This window comes from Canis lupus, chromosome 33 (genome assembly GCF_003254725.2).
Source record: "Canis lupus dingo isolate Sandy chromosome 33, ASM325472v2, whole genome shotgun sequence".
Lineage (NCBI taxonomy): Eukaryota > Metazoa > Chordata > Mammalia > Carnivora > Canidae > Canis > Canis lupus.
The window spans coordinates 1428509-1450531 of NC_064275.1; the positions used below are offsets into that span (position 1 = coordinate 1428509).

The 22023-nt window shown below is 38.2% G+C and overlaps 1 long non-coding RNA gene across 8 annotated transcripts in view; it reads left to right on the forward strand.

Annotated features, from left to right (window-relative positions):
* The window catches only part of LOC112640957 (uncharacterized), a 34218-nt gene extending 24038 nt beyond the window's left edge, over positions 1 to 10180 (forward strand). For 4 of the 8 annotated variants that reach the window (XR_003124377.3, XR_003124378.3, XR_003124375.3 and 1 more), the window contains one exon: positions 10121 to 10180. This is a non-coding gene — a long non-coding RNA (uncharacterized LOC112640957). The other 4 variants (XR_007408020.1, XR_007408022.1, XR_004811779.2 and 1 more) reach the window with 3 other exon arrangements.
* Positions 10181 to 22023: the final 11843 nt, after the last annotated feature.

A 22023-nucleotide genomic window follows, 5' to 3' on the forward strand; every position in this document is an offset into this window, starting at 1 on the left:
CTGTGTGTGTGTCTCATGAATAAATAAATAAAATCTTAAAAAAATAATAAGATTAAGTACTCTCACCACCATAATAAATGCCTGGTTAGATTAATGTAACAGATTTTAAATCAGTAATTTGTAGAGGAACTTCAATTCTTACATTTTTAAGCATGGAGATTATAATTTTTGTTTTGTTGACTTTGTTGGGTTCTTCATAGAGAACATGAAATAGATCATTACATTGAAGTAGTCTCAAAACAATGATTTCTACGATTGTTATGCAGATTTAAGCCTTTGCCTTCTCCAGTGATAAAAGTTTCTAGAGATTTCCTTGTCCTCTTCTTCCTGACACAGAGAGGAAGAAACTCTCATAAATGGAGATTTATCTTATAAATGTAAGGGTAACTTCTACTAGTTTTTTTTTTTTTAAGATAGATTTATTTATTTATTTATTTATTTATTTATTTATTTATTTATTATGATAGACACGGGGGGGCGGGGAGGGCAGAGACACAGGCAGAGGGAGAACAGGCTCCCTGCAGGGAGCCGATGTGGGACTCAATCTCAGGACCCCCAGGTCATACCCTGAGCTGAAGGCAGACGCTGAATGACTGAGCCACCCAGATGCGCCTCTCCTAGGTTTTCATAGCTTCTCCTGTGTCTGACATTTCTTAAAAATAACCAGCTCAAAAATAATCCTTATGCCAAAATGTCATATTCTAGGGTTGCAGTTTATGCTCCCTTTCAAGTCAAACTGGAATCTCTCTACATTTTGATTTTAACTGCAAAGGGATTATCAGCCCTGCACCTGTCCTTCAAAAATATTCAACATGACACATCTGATATGTGTTGAACTGTGTCCCACAAAATATGTTGATGTCCTAACTCCTTGTACCTCTGAACGAGATTTGGAAATAGAATTATTGTAGATGTAATCAAGGTAAGATACTCAGTAAGGGTGAGCCATCATCCACTGTGATTGGTATCCTTATCAGAAGGGAGCAAACACCTGAAGACAGAGAGGGAGACCACCATGTGACAACAGAGACCAACTTTGGAATGATCCATCTCAAGCCATGAAACTCTAGAGGTTGACGGTTACCACCCATCAAGTGAAGGAGAGGGTAGCGAAGTAGAGCTAGCAGAGCACCATGACCATGCTTACACCTTAATTTTGAACTTCTAGGCCCTAGAACTGAGTCCATAAATGTCCATTGGTGCAAACCACCTGGCTCATGGTAGTTAGTTGTGACAGCCCTAGGAAGCTAATATATACCAAGAGGTCCATAAATTTGCCCCCAAACTGTTTATAAAAAGAATATTAATTATAGAAAAAATTAAGAAGAAAAATAATATTTGATTCTTAAGATCTATATAGTAAAGATCTATAGTAAAGCAAATCCTCTAAAATATGGTTGTTAAGAAAAAATTTCTAGGGGACCCCTGCGTGACTCAGCAGTTTAGTGCCTGCCTTTGGCCCAGGGCATGATCCTGGAGTCCTGGGATCGAGTCTCGCATCAGGCTCCCTGCATGGAGCCTGCTTCTCCCTCTGCCTGTGTCTCTGCCTCTCTCTGTCTCTGTCTCTGTCTCTCTCTCTCTCTGTCTCTCATGAATAAATAAATGAAATCTTTTAAAAAAAGAAAATATTTTGAGCATAATTAACACATGCCTTTTCCATGTAAGGAAAAAGGCAAAATAGAAGCTATAGCATTCATAATAGTCCATCTTCTATGACACTCTGTTCAGCTGGGTTCACATTTTGTCTAACAATAGAAATCACGGGACAAATAATTCCTTAAAAAAACTGAAATCATTTATTGTTTATGAGATGCTAGTTTTTTAATCAAGATCTTTAACTGAATATTTTCTCCTCCCACACACACACAAAATTATGCATCTGTAACAATAAAATCACAGCAGTTTGTTATATTATGAAAATGTGTTTGTTAATCAAAGAAAACATCAAGTTAATGCATTGTGTTGTGTTAATGTTTAGCTAATGGATACATTTTGTATTATGTGAGCATCTGCTCTGAGGTTTTTGTTAAGGAACTTTCTCAAAGAATTGCTGATTAAAATGAAAGCTACTGGATTTCAGTAGTTTCATGCAAATCTCTTAAAGGAAAAGGTATACTCGCTGAAATCTAAATCCTTTCTTTGGTTAGTCAGTAAAACGAATGACTTTCTGACAAAGCTTTGAGTCGTACACATTTTGACAGACGTGTTTAAGTGCACATAAAAACTGGTTTTTAAGACATGGTTACAATACATGACCTGATTCATTTCATAAATAATAATCAGAGTAAATGCTAGACTTTTGATGGTAGAAAATGCCCCCTGATAATCCCTTATATTTGCATGTGGCTTAACAGATCACCAAATGCTTTTGTGTAAATTACCTCAACTTTGTCGCTGATAAGCGAGTCCGTGGATGCCGGGTTTCTATGGCTGGTGAGACTGCAGTAGAAGAGTAATGCGACTTTTTCAAGATATTTAAACTCGTGAAAGGCAGAGACTTCCCATTCCGTTCCTAGTGCTCTTTTCATTTCTCCATAGATGGTGATCAACCTCAGATCATCTTACCCCGGGTCTTGATTTACACACAAATTGTTGTGCAGAGGAGGCCTCTGATTCAGGAATTGGAGTCTGACAATAGTCCGTGATCACGGCCACATAGCCAGTGGTAGTTCCGGGTGATCCCAGGAATATGGGAGTTCAAATTAGTGGCGAGGTCCAAGGGTACTAGTGCCCTGCTAGCTGGTCGTCCTGAACACAGCCCTGCCCTAACCCAGCCACGGAGGCAGCCAGGAGCTTATCATTCAGGACCACACTCCCATTTTCATGAAGGTACTAAAATGCTAATCATGATGCAAACAAAACACAGATTGTAAAAATTTTGTGGAAATGAGGTTACGGCCGTGGATCGGAATAAACCTATGAGCAGGCTCAACCCTGACATATAGGATGTTAAACTGACAGTATTGTGACAAATTTCAAGCATCATAGGGCGGAATATTTGAACCTACTCTAAACTGCCAATGTTGGTCAGGATTAGCTGAGGCTGCCAAAGCAGGGTCTGTAAAACAGAGGCCTACGATGGTCCTGGGCTCACTTAAAATCCCTCTTTCTTTGGGCAAGGTTTACATTTTGGGGGAGGGGACTGTAACTTATTATGCCTAATATGATGTGATGAGTACACAACAGGAAAAATAAAATACGTGAAGATTAAGGTAGACACAGCATATTTAATTCCCCTAGAATGTCTATTTTGATTATATTACTGCCTGGAACTTAGAATTCATACATAAATATGTGTTGAATTGAAGGTACTATATATCCACTTCAATACTTATCTGAAAACTATTTTGAGCATATATGCAAAGATATTAACCAAAACTGTAAAAAAAAAAGATATTTGAGTAGTTACAAATGAAACTTCATCATATCAAACATAATCTCAACTTACATTAAAAAACCAGTATTAACTGGAAAAGAATTTAATGCATATGGCAGACAAATAACACTATTAGTCTTTTATGAGAACACACGAATCTTTAAGATGAAAATATATGTCCCTACAGAAAAATGTGCAAAAGGCATTAAAAGAAAATTCACAAAAGAATAAATGCAAATGATCCGTGAACATATGAATGTTTTTAGCCTCATTAGCAATAAAAAAAATAGTAGAATAATATGAAAAAAATTTTTTGCATCTAAAACTAATGGTGTCCTAAGGTGGCTACAGTTAGGGTTATTTCACTCTCTGCCTCAGTGGTGTAAATTTATATAACTTTCTAGAATTTCTTTTGACAAAATGATCAAGAGGCTTAAATATGTTCATAATATTTGACTCAGCAATTGTGCTTATGATATTGTAACCTAGTTACGTATTTTTAGAAACAGCATTGTTATTTGCAATAAGGGAAATCTGTAATAGGGAAATCCAGGACTTTTGGAAATTTTTTAAATAGAGTAAAATTTTTCTAATTCTGGCATTCTGTATAGTCATTAAATAGCATGCCTTTAATAATAGCCAATAACAATGTGTAATACTAATAGCTAATAACAATTTTTAAATTGGACAGGATCTGTTATAGAAAAAGGCAAAGTTATAAAACCATATACAGTATAGTAACTTCTTTAAAAATAATTTACAAGCATACAAAAGAACACAAAGGTAAACTGTGAATGATAATTAAACATTTAGATGGTAAGAATATTGTGTTTTTTTCATGCAGTTTTCTACCTTCCATTATATAATGAATTTTTCTACTGCAGGAAAATAAAATATGTGATAAAGATTTTTTAAAAAATGGGCCTCAAAGAACGGAGAAAAGAAACAAACATCATGTTGTCCTATGACACTTCCATTGTCACCAATAGGAAAAAAAGAAAAAAAATCGTATCAAGCTGCCACTACAGGCCATTATTGCTGACTCAGTACCTAATTTTTTTTTAACAAAAAGATTACTCTGAAAAATCTCAAGAAATTCAAAACACTACTCCTAAGTCATGCTGTCTTATTTTCTGTGTGGAAAACCTGAGGAATGATATAAGATTTCAGGAAAATCTCAGTAACAATTCTCTAGATTTTTAATTGTCAGTTCTGTTCTTCTCAAATATTCAGGATTCACAGATTGGGTAAAGGATATGAATTAGATTTTGGACAGTATATGAAGCATTTTTTTTTCTATAAAGTCATACTCTGAATTACTGCTAGTGGCCTTCTATCAACAACATACCCACTGAATGATGCAGCCAATACAGAATCAAGACACTTAGGACAAGTTTAGGGGATTCATATGCAAAATCACTTTCTAAACAGAACGGTAAGTTTGCATTACCCTCCCTGTGAGAACTGTCAAGGTCATTATTTTTCTTTTGAAAAAAAGACAGCTATTACTTTAGCTTATACTTTACTTAAATTTGCCCAAAGTCCCTTATGTATAGTGTGAGTAAACATTCAAAGAGGTAAAATACAGTTTATTAAAAAATATTTTCTTTATTTATTCATGAGACACACACAAAGACAGGCAAAGACACAGGCAGAGGGAGAAGCAGGCTCCATGCAGGGAGCCCGATGTCGGACTTGATCCTAGGACCCGGGGATCACGACCTGAGCTGAAGGCAGAGGCTCAACCACTGAGGCACCCTGGTGCACCCAAACACAGTGATTTTTAGATTTTATATTATCTGATATCATTAGTCCAACATTTAATCAATCTAAATATTTGGATAAATACACATATATATTTATCTGATATTTATTTATTTATTTATTTATTTATTTATTTATAACCTAAACAGTTTACCAAAGTAAACTCAACAACTCAAAATAATATCTCCATAATTTTTGTACTTTAAAATGTTGTGAAAAGGTTGTAAACATCTGTGAAATTGATTTTACTCCATTGTATATTTAATTTGGTTTAGATTAATGTATAAGAATCCATGCTATAAATTAGAGAACACAGTAATCTAAGCATATTTTCTCCACAAAAGACTTCTCAATAAAGCTGTTTAAGGAAATATCAATGACCTTAGCAATTTTACAAATATGAAACTTAAATATGATCCCATTTACAAAAATATATATATATTTGTGTGAATTTTCTCGGTTGTGTGTTAAATTGAGTATATACGTAGTACTACTCAAGCATCTCTGCTACAAATTTATCCTTTTTGAAATGTGACCAAATTAATCTTCCTAAAGCATAGCCCTAAATAATCACTTTATGCCTTAAATTCCTTTACTGGTTTTCCATTACTGCTACATTGTATACCAAGAATACCCTTGGGATATTCATCATGTTCAAACAGGCCTCCTTAACATTTCCAGTCTTCTTTCCCAAGGCTTCTTTATTTTCCTTTTTCCCCTCCCACTACAATAGGCTACTCATTTTACCCAGAACATATCCCAAATTCCCTTACCTTTTATTGCTATGCCTATGTTTTTCTTTCTATTTTTATATCATAATTTTCCCCCACTTTTGTCGCTGATGTATTTTTGATCCTTCAAAAGTTCAAAGGCTTTCCACATTCTTTAAACTTCATTTTATTTTTTTCTCTATGAATTGCCTTGCTTACTCTGTCATGTCACTGGCACATTCTACAGTTTGCTTTGGTTATATAGATATTTGTATTAGTCTAATTTTTCCATAACCTGCAGAACTAGCAGAGTACTTTGCTCAATAAATATTTGTTGAATTGAGGAGCAAGGATACATTAAATGAATAGTGTAAGGAAGGAATGACAGATATAAATAATACAGCATATATATCACTGAATGAAATGAGGAGAACATACAATTGGACTACAGAGGATGTGACCATTATGTAAGCCAGTAAAATCACATTCAGTTTTGAATACATTCGTAGTTTTTTTATTTCACAAGTATAAGTTCTATTGGGTAGGGAAGGATAATGTTTTACCCATCTTTGATACATTTTCTAGCAGTGTTACCAAATCACTACTCTTTATAGTCATGGTGGACTCACCTTGAGCTTCCCCAATATATTCAGGAATACACTAAGAATTCATTGGCTTTTAATGGAATTTAGAAGTCATGATTTTAATATTCAAGGCCATATAATCTATATTATTTTGAGAACTAAATTGTTTTTTTTTTTTTTTTTAATTTAGAGCACTTTTAGGTTCACAACATCAGTGGAAGATACAAAGATTTCTCATATACCCCAGATCCCACATCTACACAGCCTCCCACATTATCAATATCCTCCACCAGAGCAGTACATTTGTCACAATCAACAAACCTACATTGACACACCATAATCGCCCCAAATCCAGAGTTTACATTACAGTTCATATTATGTTGCACATTTTATGAGTTTAGCTGAATGTATAATGACATGTATACACTATGTAGTATCATACAAAGTAGTTTCACTGCCTCAAACATCCTTAGGTTCCACCCATTTATCCCTCTCTCTCCTCTAACCCCTGGCAACCACTAATCTTTTTACTGTTTCCATAGTTTCACCTTTCCTAAAATGCTATATAGTTGAAATCATACATTATGTAGCCTTTGCAGATTGGCTTCTTACAATTAATAATTGTATTTAAGGCCCCTCCATGTTTTCTTCAAGCCTTGATGTTCTTTATGAAATATGTCTTTTGAGATTTTTTTTCCTAATCTGTGGTTTGTCTCTTTATCCTCTTGACATTATTTATTGCAGAACAGAAATTTTTAATTTTAATGAAGTATAGCTAGTCAATTCTTTGTTATGGATCATGGTATCTTAAAAGCCTAGTATCTAAACAGTCATTGCTATGTTGAAAGTCATCTAAATTTTCCCTTTTGGTTTCTTCTAGGAATTTTTTACTTTTATATCTTATATGTAGTTCTATGTCTACTTTGAGTTAATATTTGTGACAGATGTGAGGCTAGTGTCTAGGTTCATCTTTTTGCATGTGTGTGTCATTTTTCTAGTATCATTTGTTAAAAAAGACTGTCTTTGCTTCATTGTCTTGTCTTTGCCCCACTCACTGTCAAGATCGGTTGACTGTATTTATATGGGGCCTTACATCCTTAATTTTTTTTTTTTTGAGTATAGTTGACAAGCAATGTTACATTAGTTTCAGGTGTACAACATGGAGAGAAGATGAATTCTCTCTATGTTATGCTATGCTCACTCCAAGTGTAGCTGCTATCAGTCATAATACGATTCTATTAATATATCGTCAACTATATTTTCTATCCTGTGCCTTTTATTCATATGGGACCTTATATTAAACCAACAAACAAAAATAAAAACAAACAAAAAGAAACTTCCTGTAGTTGTCCTACCCAAAGCATGTAATCACAACATTGACTTATCGCATTCAAAACTTTAATTTAAACTTTGAAATTTTAAATCTTTAAGAGATAATATTTTTGAGCTATTTTATATAAAATGACACATTTATTGAAGACATATTATAAAATGTAGATTGAAGATTAAGGAAAAATGTTATAATGCCATCACCCAGGGATAATTGTGGCATATGTTGGTACATATCTCTGACCATTTTTCATCTATTTGTATCATCTTTTTTCAAAAAAATTAGGAGCTAACCTTATACCATATTTTTCACTAATATTCATATTAGAATATCTTTCCACACAAATAAATATACTTCTGCAAAATGTTATTTGATGCCAGAATGCATTTGGTTTATTTTGATATTTTACTTCTTTAAATAATTGTAGGGCTAAGTCTTTTTATCAGTGGTTGATTATTTGATTTGATTATTCTTAACATAAGATCTTCAAAATGAGCACTGAGGGGGGCACTTGGTGGGATGAGCACTGGGTATTATGCTAAATGTTGGCAAACTGAAATCCAATAAAATAAATAAATAAATAAATAAATAAATAAATATCTTCAAAATGAAATGCCAGCTCAAATGCCCCTCTCTTTCTATGCTTCTACACTTTAGAGTTTAGTTTTATCTATCTAGGTTTCTTTCCTGAATCTGCAGATCTAGATCATTACAGAACGGAAAGCCTTTGGTGCCGTGCTGGCAAATAAGAAAACCACAACGAGACCTCTGCAAATTACTGTATCAGGTCACTTCCCTATGATACTGAAACACACTTCTTAAATAATTACCAATGGTCTTTCCTTCTTTTCTACCGAATTTGGGCCAATATTAAAACTAAGCTTCTCAGGATTTAAAAGAAAAACAAATGTACTCTGTTTGCCTGTTTGCTAGTACCAACAAAGTACCATAGACTGGGAATTCACTTCCTTGTGTTCTAAAGGCTAGAATTCCAAGATCAAAGTGCCAGCACGGTTGGTTTCTTCAGGGAGACTCTCTCCTCCTTGTGGATGGCTGTCTTCTTCCAGTGTCTTCACATGGTTTCCCTTCAGTGTCTATTTCCAGATTCCCTTTTCTTTTAAGGTCACCAGTCATACTGGATTAGAGTCCTCTCTAATGTTCTCATATAACTTCACCTCACTGGAGACTCAGGCTTCAAAAACAGTGACATTCTCAGGTAGTGAGGGTCAGAACTACAACACATGAATTGTGATGGAATACAATCCAGCCCATAATATTTATATATTTTTATATCTTTTCTTCTGGGAAGAAAATAGCAATCTTTTTTTTTTTTTCTATTCTTCTCAAGTATAATGGCAAGGATTTAAGATAGGAACATTGTGTCCATCAGTAAACAAATCCTTCCTCATTTAATCATTAAGATTCATGAGAGGTGGTACTGGCTGTGTCTTGTTCATCTTTATCCTCATTGGCTAGTCCATTATCTAAAATGGAGCAGGTACATAGTAAAAATTTGTGGATTAGATGAATAAATGAGAGAAATATCCATTTACTTAAGAAACTGTGATAATTGGTGCTAGGGAAAATCAAAACAGTACTATGTGGCTTTCAAAGATGCGTTATATCAAGGGAAGGATTATAACATTTGAAGTCTGATAATAGAGCCATATTGTAAACTCCAATGCTCTCAAGTGTTAGGGAAGTAATTTAAATGTGTGAAGCAGCTACAAATAGGAAAATAGCAATGATAGGGCCTTTTAAAGATCAGAAAATCAATGCTAAACCTAATACAAGGATACTTTCTTAGAACAACCACAACTATACTGTGCTACCAAACAAAATATGCCTGAGGGTTTATTTAGGACCATGGATATCAGTTTTTGATTCTTGTTTAGGATATGCAGTTCCATTAGTTTTATAGACTTATGAAAAAGTAATTAAAATTAAACAGCCAATGAATAGCATAGATCCTTCAATATATACGGTAGGCACTCTCAAATTTAAGAAAGCACTTGTAGGTCTGATAATTCAATTTTATACATCAAACCACTGCCAGACAGTAATATGATCTAGGCAGTCTCTAAATGGCTCCTCTGGTTTAAAATATGTAATTCCATGTAGAAATTTCACCAATTCATAGTGTATATCAAGTAATAATAATAAACTTAATTTTATTTCCAATTATAATAATCGATGTGTCCTTGAATATATATGATTAGCTAATTGTATTTAGATTTTACTGAGACCCGTTTCTGTTTCTGTTGCTCTGCTGCAGCTTACAGATTATTTACAGAGATTCAAATCTCTTTGGATCCATTCCCATGAACTAATGTTATGTCTTTGTTTTTTTTCACAGCCACTATCAATTCCTTCTCTGTTGAGCTTTTCACATGTCTTAAATAAAGGAGTATATTTATCAGATGTTGAATGAATTCCTTTACCAAAACATATTCTCTCATAAAAGAGAAAGTCAATGATGAGTATTTTATATTCTACATTAAGCCCAGCACTTGATTTAACCTAGGGCTATATGTACATATAAATTTTCATAGACACAGTTAATATGTTTCCATTTTTATGGGCCTCTCAAACTTTTCAGAGAGAGGTGAAGGGCTGTTTAATCCCTTCTCTTTGATTTATGAATAGAATATATGCTTACAGAGCTTGACTTGCTGGACTGTTGGCTTTTTTAAAAAAAATCAGATATGAATTTGGGAAGACATTTTCAGATTTTCAATAAATATTACATGTTGCTGTTTAACACGGGAGGGATTTTCCCTCTCTCAATGAATTTAAAAGTCCTGAAAGCTTTCTGTGGAGCATTCTTTAGATGCAAGATTACAAGATGCAGCCAGAAGCAATGGAAACTTCTCTAAGAGGCCCAGCTGAGGACCCTGCTGAGCTAAAATGTCTCCACACGTTTTCCTGCTCATATTTAGAAGAACTGTAAATCGCTGGAAACAGCTACTTCATTTCTGTTCTTGGGCCAGGGCTTGAATCCTGCAGACATTCCAGGGGATATGGGTTTGAGAGGCGCAGCACATCCTGGGGGGAACTCCCTCCACAAACCCCAGCTGAGGGGGCCGCCCTTGGAAAGGACAGGTTTCCCCCGCCAGGAAGACTGCATTATCTCTTCTCCCCAGGGAGAAAAATCTCTTTTGATCAAGTTTCCAGTTGCTTCAAGGTCAGAAAGGAGCACCTTGCACTAGTCTTGCTGGCTTTTTCCCAGCCTCCGAGTGGAGCCCACCTGCCTCCCTGCCAGCACGTGTTTAAACCCCAGCAGCAGCATCAACAAGAGAGGGCTCAGGAGAGAGATGAGACCTAAAGAAGTCCGGGTAGGAACTGGTGCCCAGATGTTTCGGTCAGAGGAGCAAGCCCACAGTCCAGCTTGTGTTGCAGAACTGCACCGACTCGCGGCACCCGGATTCTGGGTGCTCTCTCGGATTTAGGGTTCATTAGCACCCCACCCCTCCTCCCCCTTTAGACGTGCATCTGCAGGACCAGAGGTGAAGGAAGAAGGTTTCTGGTCTGATCAGGGTACTTTTCTTCCAGAAAAACTCCACCCAGGTATTAAAGCAAATTTTAAACTGACCCTTGTATTCACTTATCTTTAAAAGGAAAGAAAATGGGATCCCTGGGTGGCTCAGCAGTTTGGCGCTTGCCCTCGGCCTGATCCTGGAGTCCCGAGATCGAGTCCCGTGTGGGGCTCCCAGCATGAGCCTGCTTCTCCCTCTGCCTGTGTCTCTGCCTCTCTATCTCTCTATGTCTATCATGAATAAATAAATAAATAAATAAATTAATTAATTAATTAATTAATCTTTAAAAAAATAAAAAAATAAAAATAAATAAAAGGAAAGAAAAAAGCTATTTTATTGCATAAATATTTTTCTAATAGTATGAAATCATAATCTATGAAGCACTTACTTTACCTATAGAAATGTGTTACATGTACCTGTCTGAAGGTTTAATAAATCACCTCCTACACAGTATCACAGCTGATTAGCCAAAGAGTAGGTGATTAACTTTTAATGAGCAACAGAACTCCAAAGCATTTGCAAATACGGAGCTCATCACCTTTTTTTTTGAGATTTTTTTTCTGTTGGTGAGTACCGGAGAGTTTCTCTAGATTTCAAAACGAGATGTAGACATTACCGATGTTTGAAGGTCTCCTGGGGGGAATCATTGCTGATGGTGGCACCGAGGTTGGTGGAGTGAGATTTAGGGAAGGTGATTCTTGTAATCTGTCCCTAACGGAAGGGTAAGCACCCAGGGCCGCGTGGCCTTGCGCTAAATCACTGAGGTGACCTCTTGCCTTCATCTGTGCTCAGAGGGAACCTCGCTTCTCCCAGCTCGGCCTACGGACCCGTAACCTCCAAACCACCACAGAGCTTTTAGAAATGCAAGCTCAGAGTCCTGGTAAGAGCAGCCCGGGTTCAGAATCTGCATGTTAACAGGCCTCCCTGTGACTCATACACACATTAGAGCTGAAGGAGGCACCGCGTAAATTAACTTCAGTGATCCCCTCGCCCATAATCCACAATTACACAGAATAAAAATCCCATATGGTGTTGATACTTCAGCAAGTGTTCCCAGCTTAGCTCAAAGGAAGATTCATGTCCTTGCTCTTTGCAGAGCTGGAAAACAGTTGATCGCTGTGGACACTTGTTCCCTCTTGTGAGCGTATGTGCATGCTGTTTTTGTGTGTTAGGCCGGGTTGAAGGAAAGCCAAAGTGACCAGGGGAAAGCAAAGACAATCGAGGGGCTGAAATGATATTTGTCCTCCATCTGTCCTCATGAGCTAGTTTTGAGATTCTAATGAAGAAGGCATATGGTCAGAAGTTGAGTAACATCATCATAACTCACGGTGCTTTGACCTTTACAAGTCAGAGCAGCACTGAGGGGGGCACTTGACAGGATGAGCCCTGGGTGTTATGCTAGATGTTGGCAAATTGAACTCCAATTAAAAAAAAAAAAACAACCACAAAACAAGTCAGAGCAGAAGCACCCTTCCCAGCTACCCAGGAAGAGCCAGGGGCAGCATCCCTGGGCGCTGGAGAACAGAAGTGACTGAGGTCCCCAGGAGACTATTCAGGAGTCAACATGATTAGGGAGAGCATAGCACTGGCCGTGAGCCTTCCTCCGATTGCCTTTAATTATCTTACGGACGTTACAGAACAGAGAAAGATGCAGAGACGGCTTTGGAATCCTATGGACACACTAGGGATGCCTAGAAATAACCGCCCTGTAGTCAAGATCTAAGAGTGAATCCATCTTTCCCTTTACGCCCGCACATGTTTTCATGGATTATCCTCTCATCCAACCAATGGCTTGAGCCAGGAACTGGGAATAATCTTTGACTTTCCTTCTCCATTATTCCCACCTCAGTTGATGAGCGAGGCTGATCAATTAAAAGTCTTACAGATTCCTTATCTCACTCGCTTCCCTCTAGTTCTCACTGCCATCCTTCCCCATGCAGGGTAACGTCGCATCCCGGGAACAGCCTTGCAACTAGCCATCTTGAAACTGGCTTGCTTCTCTCCTGATCCATTTGTCGTGGTCTGGAAGTCCATTTCTGATCTCGTCTCTGCAGAGCTAACGAGTTCCATCTCCTTTCAGTCCCCTACCTCTTATATGTTATTCATGTACATGAGTTTTAGTTTTCGGATCTAGTGTACTTTGCCTTCCACCCTTAGTCTTTCCATATGTGTTTCCCCCAGTTTGGTGAGCTTTCCTTTTTCAGTTTAGCTAAAGTATTACTCACCCTGCAAATCCTAACCTAGATTAAATTGAAACTAGGTGGTTAATCTGCATTCCCTAAAACAGAGAGCTTCTCATGGGAGCACGTGACTAGTGGAGGTTGGCTCCTCTCAGAGATCACGGGGAGGTGCCCAGAGTTTTACTGGGTCCTCGTTTTTTAGTAATAAACTAGCTAATGGATTTTAAAATTGACACTGCCCTATCAGGACTTTACTGGGTGGATGATACATTTCTTTCACAGAATGATTCCTCAACAGCATTATCTCAAACCACTTTTGTTCTTTCAGGCAAATAGAACATAAGCTGGGACTAATTATAAGAAAATCTGAGTGACTAAACAGATGGACTGTAATGCTATTTCTGGTTAATCATGTTCCCTGTGTTAATTGTTTATACATGGCTTTGATCGCATCATATCACAAAACAATAATCCAGAATTACAGCAGCCTCGTTCTCCACACTGATCCTCTTTACCACCAGTCACATAAACAAGTCTAGCGAGTGGATGTGCGGCCTTCTCTCCCCCTGGCATCTTGCACTTCGTTCTCAAAGGGAAGCTTTTAACCCCCAGAATGGAGTTCTGCACAGACCCACAGTTATACCTCATGTGAGCTGCACTTTCCTCTGATGTTTATCACCTTTTGTGCCTGGACTTGTCTCAAGATCCAACAATACTACCAAAATCAAGTAAGTTAATCTGAGATAGCTGGAATTCTGATCTTCCCATTCAATGAAAATTTTTATTTTTTTGTCCTTTTCAGGAACAAAATTATACCATGGAGTACACGGTTAATTTAAAAGAAGAAGAAGAAGAAAAAGACCCGCAGTCCTTCTGCAAACATTGTCTCCCTCAGTGAACTCACAATTTAAATTATTTTAAGAGAGGGGAAAAAAATGAAAAAGGCAACACAGAAATTCAGAGTCCTTCATCTGCGTCTTTTGGGGTGGGGATAGGGAGGATGGTCCGTAGTGGCTCCCAGGTGTGTTTTTACCATAAATGGATATCAGTTCCAACTCCTCTAACATGCACACAGTTTTCAATATACGGGGAAATCTGAAGCCAAGTGAGCTTTTCTGCTTTCTTCTGGTGAACATTTCACATGGCTATTGTGAGATGGTGTCTTCAGGAATTCCTCTCTTCGAGATTCCTTTTACTGGACATAATATCCCTCCCAACTTGGAAATGTGAGCAGGCCTATATATTTCCCATTTCTTGACTGTTCTGGCAATTTTCCCTGAAAGGGAGGAAAAGCCCTATAAAATTTCTTTGGGCCCCCAAAGCAGAAACATCTGCTGGACTCATGAGTAGCTTGTTGGCGCTGCTGCTCGGTCCTGGCCTGGAGTTGATTATCTCCCCGTTTCACCAGTGTCCGTGCACTCGGTGAGGAACGCAGAGAAAGGTTTCTGGGAAGACTCATTATAAATAATGAGAACACGGAAGAGAAGAAAGAGGGAAAAGGTTCAAGCTACTCTGGCCTGTGCATTTTGTAAGTCTCCCAAACTAAAATCATTAGACCAGCACACTGCTCAATTAGGACTCGAGACTGAGGAGATCAGGCCATTGCTTTCTGTAAATACAGCTGCTTGGCAAACACAAGTAAAAAGAATGACAGATTCTTTGGTTGATCTCTTTTCCTGCCAAGGGGGGAAAAATAGTTATTTTAAATGACACTCGAGGGAAAGGATTGGTTGCTGACCTGTCTGTAAGTTGCCAACCGCATGCTACCTGATGGTCAAGGGGGGCAGAGAGGGGCATTTTCTGGCTTGAGCGGGCAGGCATTTTTATTCTTTGAAATTGTCTAGCAGGTGCAAGGCACGTCCTGCTAGGAATGCTTACGTATGACAGAGTCCCGAGCTCCTTCCCAAATTAATTCCCTCCTCCCAGTGTACAGTACCACTTGTTGCAAGATTTCAGGTGTGCTGTCAATTCAATCAGATGAAAATAACCCTAGTCCTTTGCATCCTCCAGCAACTGACAATTTTATTATTTTTCTGCCATCAGTTTTGCTAATGTTAACAACTGACGGGGTCAAAATACTCTCTCTCGCCCTGATAGGATTTGAAGGAGGAAAACATATGAATCGATTAGATTTCAAAAGATTCACATTTTCAGGTAGACCTAATGGGTACGAGGAAAGCTAAAAATTAGTGAGCCATGCGACAATGTTTGTGGAATCAAGTTCGGTGGTTGTAAGTGCAGGTGACTTTTTCTCTGAGACAGAAGTTCGCTCATTTAACTGCCTCAGAAACCCCTGAAAGGCTTGTTAAAGCACATTTGAGGGGCATCTGGGTGGCTCAGTCTGTGAAGCATTTGCCTTCGGCTCCAGTCATGGTCCTGGGGTCCTGAGATCGAGGCTGCATCAGGCTCCCCACTCAGCAGAGAGCCTGCTTCTCCCTCTGCCTCTGCTGCCCCTCTGCTTGTGCTCTCTCTCTGTCTCTCTCTCTGTCTCTCTCTCTCTGTCAAATCAATAAATAAACTCTTAAAAAGAAAATAATAATAAAGCACATATTGCCGAGTCCACTCCATAGTTTCTCACACAATAGGCCTTGGACGGCACCTTTCTTCCAGGTTCCCGGGTGCAGGCCGTGGGCAGGCCCAGGACCTCCCTCTGTAACTAAGGCTCTAAGAGATGTGAGAGGAGCCGAGTCAAAATCCCAGCGCTCATGTCTCCAAGGGTTAGGCTTCCCTGACTTGTGGGGCAATCAACTACTAGTCAGTCTGCAGTTAGATCACAGGCCCCCTTTCCTCTAAGCTTGGGTGCCAAGAGCATCTTCCCCTATAGTCTACCAAGCAAGGGCTCTATTTTCATGCTAGGATCATCGAAGTTATCATTCAACCCAGGCATTGTCCCTGGCACATCTATAGGTCTATATATCTATATTATATATAGACATATACATATATAATTGTTATATATAATTTTCTTCAATTGTAGCTTTTTGACAATTAATTGTGATGACTCAGTAACTTTTAATTCTTTTCATATTAAAGTCAATTCTACCCCAATATCCACCCCCTCATCCCCCTGTAAATACTTAGGGTCATAAACACCATAGGCAAGTCTCTCCTTCCCAATGAATTTGATTTCCCATCTCACGCCACCATCAACCTCTCACCTGTACCCACCTGGAGGGAAAGGTCGGCCTCCCTTTACGGTTTTGGCTGAGACTCTCATCCTAGAGGAGTGTCTTCTGTCCTCTCTCAACCAGTACCCACCTGCCTCTGAACCTTCCCTCACTGACTCCTCATGTTTCCACTTCTTTAATAACCCCCCACCAACAGCTCTGCTCAGTGGGCACGCACACATGCCTCTTTGCCTACAGGCTTTGCTCATGTAGTTGTGTTCATTTTTCACTGAAGACTACCTTTTAAAACAATTTTCATGTCTAGGCTGTTCTAGTAGAAAGGAGGAGGGGAGAGGCTTCAAACATGCCTGAAATACTAATTCTCACACTTTAGACTGTGGAAATTATCTTTATATTAATTGAGAACAATCAGTGTGGAGTGGATTTTATTCCTGGAGCTTTGAATTCAGTTTTACCCAGTCACTTTTGACACAACAAAAGATATCGGTGTTCAGTATAAAAGCTCTATATTGATCTTGCTTTGTTTTGAAGTTATAGATAATTACTATATCTAATGATTTGGCTATGTAAGATACTAACATGAGGGGAAGTGGTAGACACAAGGAGAATTTATACTATTGTGCGACTTTCTTGCAGGTCTAAAATTAGTTCAAAATAAAATGTTAAAAGTTAAAAGATGCAAGTATTCAAAAATCACTCTCAGCCTAGAGCCATTTGGTTCATATCATCTTAAAAATCTTGAGGTCCTTATGGTCTTTATAATAAGCCATAGGAATACAGTAAGTTGCCGAAACGTAGGTGTATCAAGATGAAACAGAGCTATCAAATATGCTTTCAGTTAAACTTCTATATTAGCAGAAACATTATCATATAAATAAACATTTGTGGTAGGGAATGCCTGGGTGGCTCAGCAGTTGAGCCTTTGGCTCAGGGCATGATCCCAGGTCCTGGGATCGAGTCCCATATCAGGCTCCCTGCGTGGAGCCTGCTTCTCCCTCTGCCTGTGTCTTAGCCTCTCTCTCTGTGTCTCTCATGAATAAATAAATAAAACATTTAAACAAAAAATGTTGTGGTATTAAAAGAACGTTATCATCCCACACAGCCTGAGAGGCCCTGTGATGCCCATTGCCCATGCCTGACAGATCCACTGAGGACAAAGCTCAAGCTTTGCAAGGGCAACGCATGGGCACAGAGGTCTGTGTGGAGGCTGGGGGTACCAGCCTATCCAGACTCCTCCAGGTATCTTGCAGCCATGGCTCTGTAAACTCCCGTCACCTCTCACCTGGGTGCCACCAGAAGGTGCCGCCCTGATCAGGGCAGGAGCTGCTAAACTCCAGTGTCCTTACCACATGGAGGGATCTTCCCTTCCACCAAGTCCCATCACTCTCTCCTCTCCTTCTCCAATTATCCCATTATCTTCTCCTTTTCACAAAACATCTCCCATCTTAAAGAATCAGTGAAAGCTTCCCGTTTCAATAAACCAAAACATGATGCTATTCTCCAACTTTCTGGGTGTGGTAGGAGAATGAGGTGCTAACCTCAATACATCTCCCTCATAACATACTCTGTAATACATACATCTTCAAAGCTTATACTATATTATTAGGAATGTTAAGTATCTTGGATTGTATTAGGCTTTGATAGACTCCATAAATAAATACTTTGTTTTTTTAAAAAAAAGTCCAGGGCACCTGGTTGTCTCAGTTGGTAGAGCATGGAACCCTTTTTTTTTTTTTTTTAAGATTTTATTTATTTATTCATAGAGACAGAGAGAGACAGAGAGGCAGAGACACAGGCAGAGGGAGAAACAGGCTCCATGCAGGGAGCCAGACATGGGACTGGATCCCGGGTTCCTGGGATCATGCCCCGGACGGAAGGTGGCGCTAAACCCGCTGAGCCACCAGGGCTGCCCCGCATGCAACTCTTGATCTCAAGGTCAGGAGTTTGAGCCACACGCAGAGCAGAGAGATTTATTAAAAAAAAAAAAAAAAAAAATATATATATATATATATATATATATATATATATACATGTATATATTATGTTTAAAATTACCAAAACTCTACAAAAGGAAAAGATTACTCATATTAAATTTTCAAACTTTTGGTTTGGGGAAAAAGAGTGAAGGAGGAGGAAAGTAAGCATGGTCATTTGGGAGGGCGAGTTAGTGGGGATGTCATTATAGCTGAGATTATCAAATATTAAGGAATTATGATGCTTCCAAATCTCTAAAGATAAATCTGTTCCATATTGTATATTGCTATGTATTAATTTTAATAACATCTTCATTTTATAGATAAGGCAGTCTCTAATTTATTTAAATCAAGTTTGGCAAATATATGAAACACTTGTGACCATTATATAGTTGTTGGCCATGACAACTACGCTGAGCAGTCACAGTGGAGTCTGTAGTCCTGAGTCCTAAGGAATTCTCGAAACCCTGACCCGTAATACTCCAAACACCTACCATTTGTGGATTGGAGTTAATAAGTAGCCCTTCTGGATCCCTGCGTTTGCCTTGGGGAAAGCTTTTTCATTTTACTCTGTTTCTTACGTTGGCATTGTGTTACTTAGGGGTTACTTAGGTTAAATTGAAATGCTGTAACAAATACAATAGACGTTATATATTAAACAATGCTATAACACATAAACTTAGAAATACATATTGCAGGAATGCAATGGATGTTTCCTTTCTAGGTAATACTCTAAGATGTTTATTTCTGGTTCGTAAGAGGTGCACTATTATTAATGTCAATATTCAATGACCCAGGCTCCTTATACCTTGTGGCTCTCCTCTAGCTGCTTCATCCAGCTATAGCAAAAGGGAAGAAAGAACATGGAGAAGACAAACATCCATCTTGAAAGCCTTGTCTCAAACGTGATTCACATCATGGCCTCTCTCATTCTATTGATAAGGTCTAGTCATCTGGACTCATTTACCTTTGAGAGAGCCTGGAAAACATGTTTAGCCATAATATCAGCTACAATCCTACTACTGTGGACGGGGAGGGTGGGTTTGCTGAGGGCCAGCAATCTCTGCTATAGGTCCTCACTGTCCTCTGACAGCAATTGGTGGAATTGTATGCAGTGATTTCACAGGACAGCCATACACCTCTGTCTTCTTGAACATATCATTAGAATGTAGATGTAGGTTTGGACAGTTGGGAAGCAAGCACCGGGAAATACTTGAAGATATGCAAAAAGATAAGGGTGGGTTAAACGTGTTAATGTATATAAATATATCGGTGTTCACCGTACTATCAAAATCTCACACTTGAATACATGGGATCAACAATGATTTGGCTTCGAAAAATTATACTGAAATTAAACTGCAAAATTTGCATTAGAATGTTTAGACATCAGTAAAAACCAGAAAAAAGTGTTGTTTTCTATAACTTTTAAAAGATTTTGTATTTCTGTACATTCTAATACATTGTCATGTAGCATCTCATTACTGCCAACAACAGGAGCAAATCCAAAGAAATCAATGATTTCTTATTACGTTAATGCACGTTAGAAACTCCAAAGGAAAAATGTTGATTATTTTCCACTTTGAATCCCACATATTCTAATAGTGGCATCTCAGGATGTTAGAATGGAGTAGAGGTAGTGATATTTCCAATGCCAAGAAAGCCATTATCTGAAAAACCACCTCACAGAAGCCCAGAAATAATTATAAATACATGGGTCACCGGGCATACATGGGAAGAAAAGGGCTGGAAAGCAACACAAGAGCAGCATATATGTTTTTCGGCATACAGAAAGCACCTGATAAACATCAATGACTGTTAAGTGTGGGAGACTATTTCTAAACATAGAATATATTCGTCTTTATTTTCAGAATCCTATGAGAAATGTAAAGGCAAATTCTAATATCTGCTCATGGAAGAGCAACCACTTCCGAGTGGTCCCCATATCTGTTTGCTGCACCAGCACCTCATCAGGAAATGAAACGCACACCCCCCTACGCTTAGCACGTGAGAACTCTGCCAGCACGGAACACATTAGGCCTCATCAAAATGCTTTTGGAGCCCATAAAATGCTCTGCTATACGGAAGCCACCAGAAGCAATTATTAAGTGACTGGGGAGATAAATGTAGCTATTAATACTGCACACCTGCCGCTCTCCCCTCTGCACTTTGATCTAACAGATGATGATTTGTAATGGCACAACCTCAACACCCACCCACCTGTAGTTTATTAGGAGACCAGCCAAGTAACAGTATTGCTTAGTTACCGGGAGCAGGGAGGTAGACACACACCGCGAATTTTTGTCGTTTCAGAGGTGATACCTTCCTCCAGAAGTCACCCTTAGCACCTGTGCTGCCCTTTGGTGAGCAATATGCAAATTAAGCATCCCGGTGGGCACATATGCCTCTTCCTATTCAAAAACTCAGGCTTTATGGATTATTCTATTGTTTTAAAATAGATGATAGTATATGTTATTTTTGCACAGTGTGTGTTTGCCCAGATTATGCCCCAGAAAAGTCAACCACATTATATATTTTTTCCTGGTTAGCGTTTTTTTACACACTCTTTAAGCTTCATCTACAGGTGGAGCCTTTAAAGATATTTGAAAATATTAGAATAACCACATAACTGCCTCTTTAGCTGTAGGAGAAAAGCTATTAAGTTATTTTTGCATTGAACAATATGGGAAACATCGTCACATGACAAAAAGTTCAGGTGTCATGGAGCCTTTGAAATGACTCTGCGGTTTCACCTTTTAGATTCTAGTTAGGCTTTATTTGCCTCAAAATACCCTCACCATAAACTAGCACTGCAGAAGCAGAGACATTTTTTTGTGGCTCCATCTTTAATATTTTGTTGTCATAGAATGAGCTTAAGAATCCAGGGACAATAGACAAAGAAACACCAGGAGCATCAGGAAACTGAGTCATTTCAAACCAAAAGACTTCAAAATCCAGGTATGCCTGCTAACATTTTGTGAAAATTTATCATATATACTTCATGTCTCAGTGATCAGCAAAATAGATATACACAGAATGATGCTTTTTGCAAAGCATCTAAGATATGTATGAATGTCTCCTCTTTTTAACATATCTTTTCATTTGTAGATAATATTTTCATCATTATCATTAAAATTCCAAAACTGTGAGGTAAGTTAATTTGTAGTGTGTGGGGGTATGTTTATTTAAAATAATCTTCTAGATTTATTGTCTATGTCACTTGGAAACTTTTAATACTTGTACATTTTTTCCCTCCTAGAGCCATTTAAATTTTTCCCATATGAAAAAAAAGGGGGATTAATTCTTTAATTCACTTTACAATGATTTATCTGGTCATTTCCCTTTTAGCTGTGAAATCACTGAAGTAACAAGTTCTTCATAAATTCATATTCAGATGCTTCCGTGGAAATTTCAGTAGTTTCTGGGGGGAGGGGGGGCAAGGGGA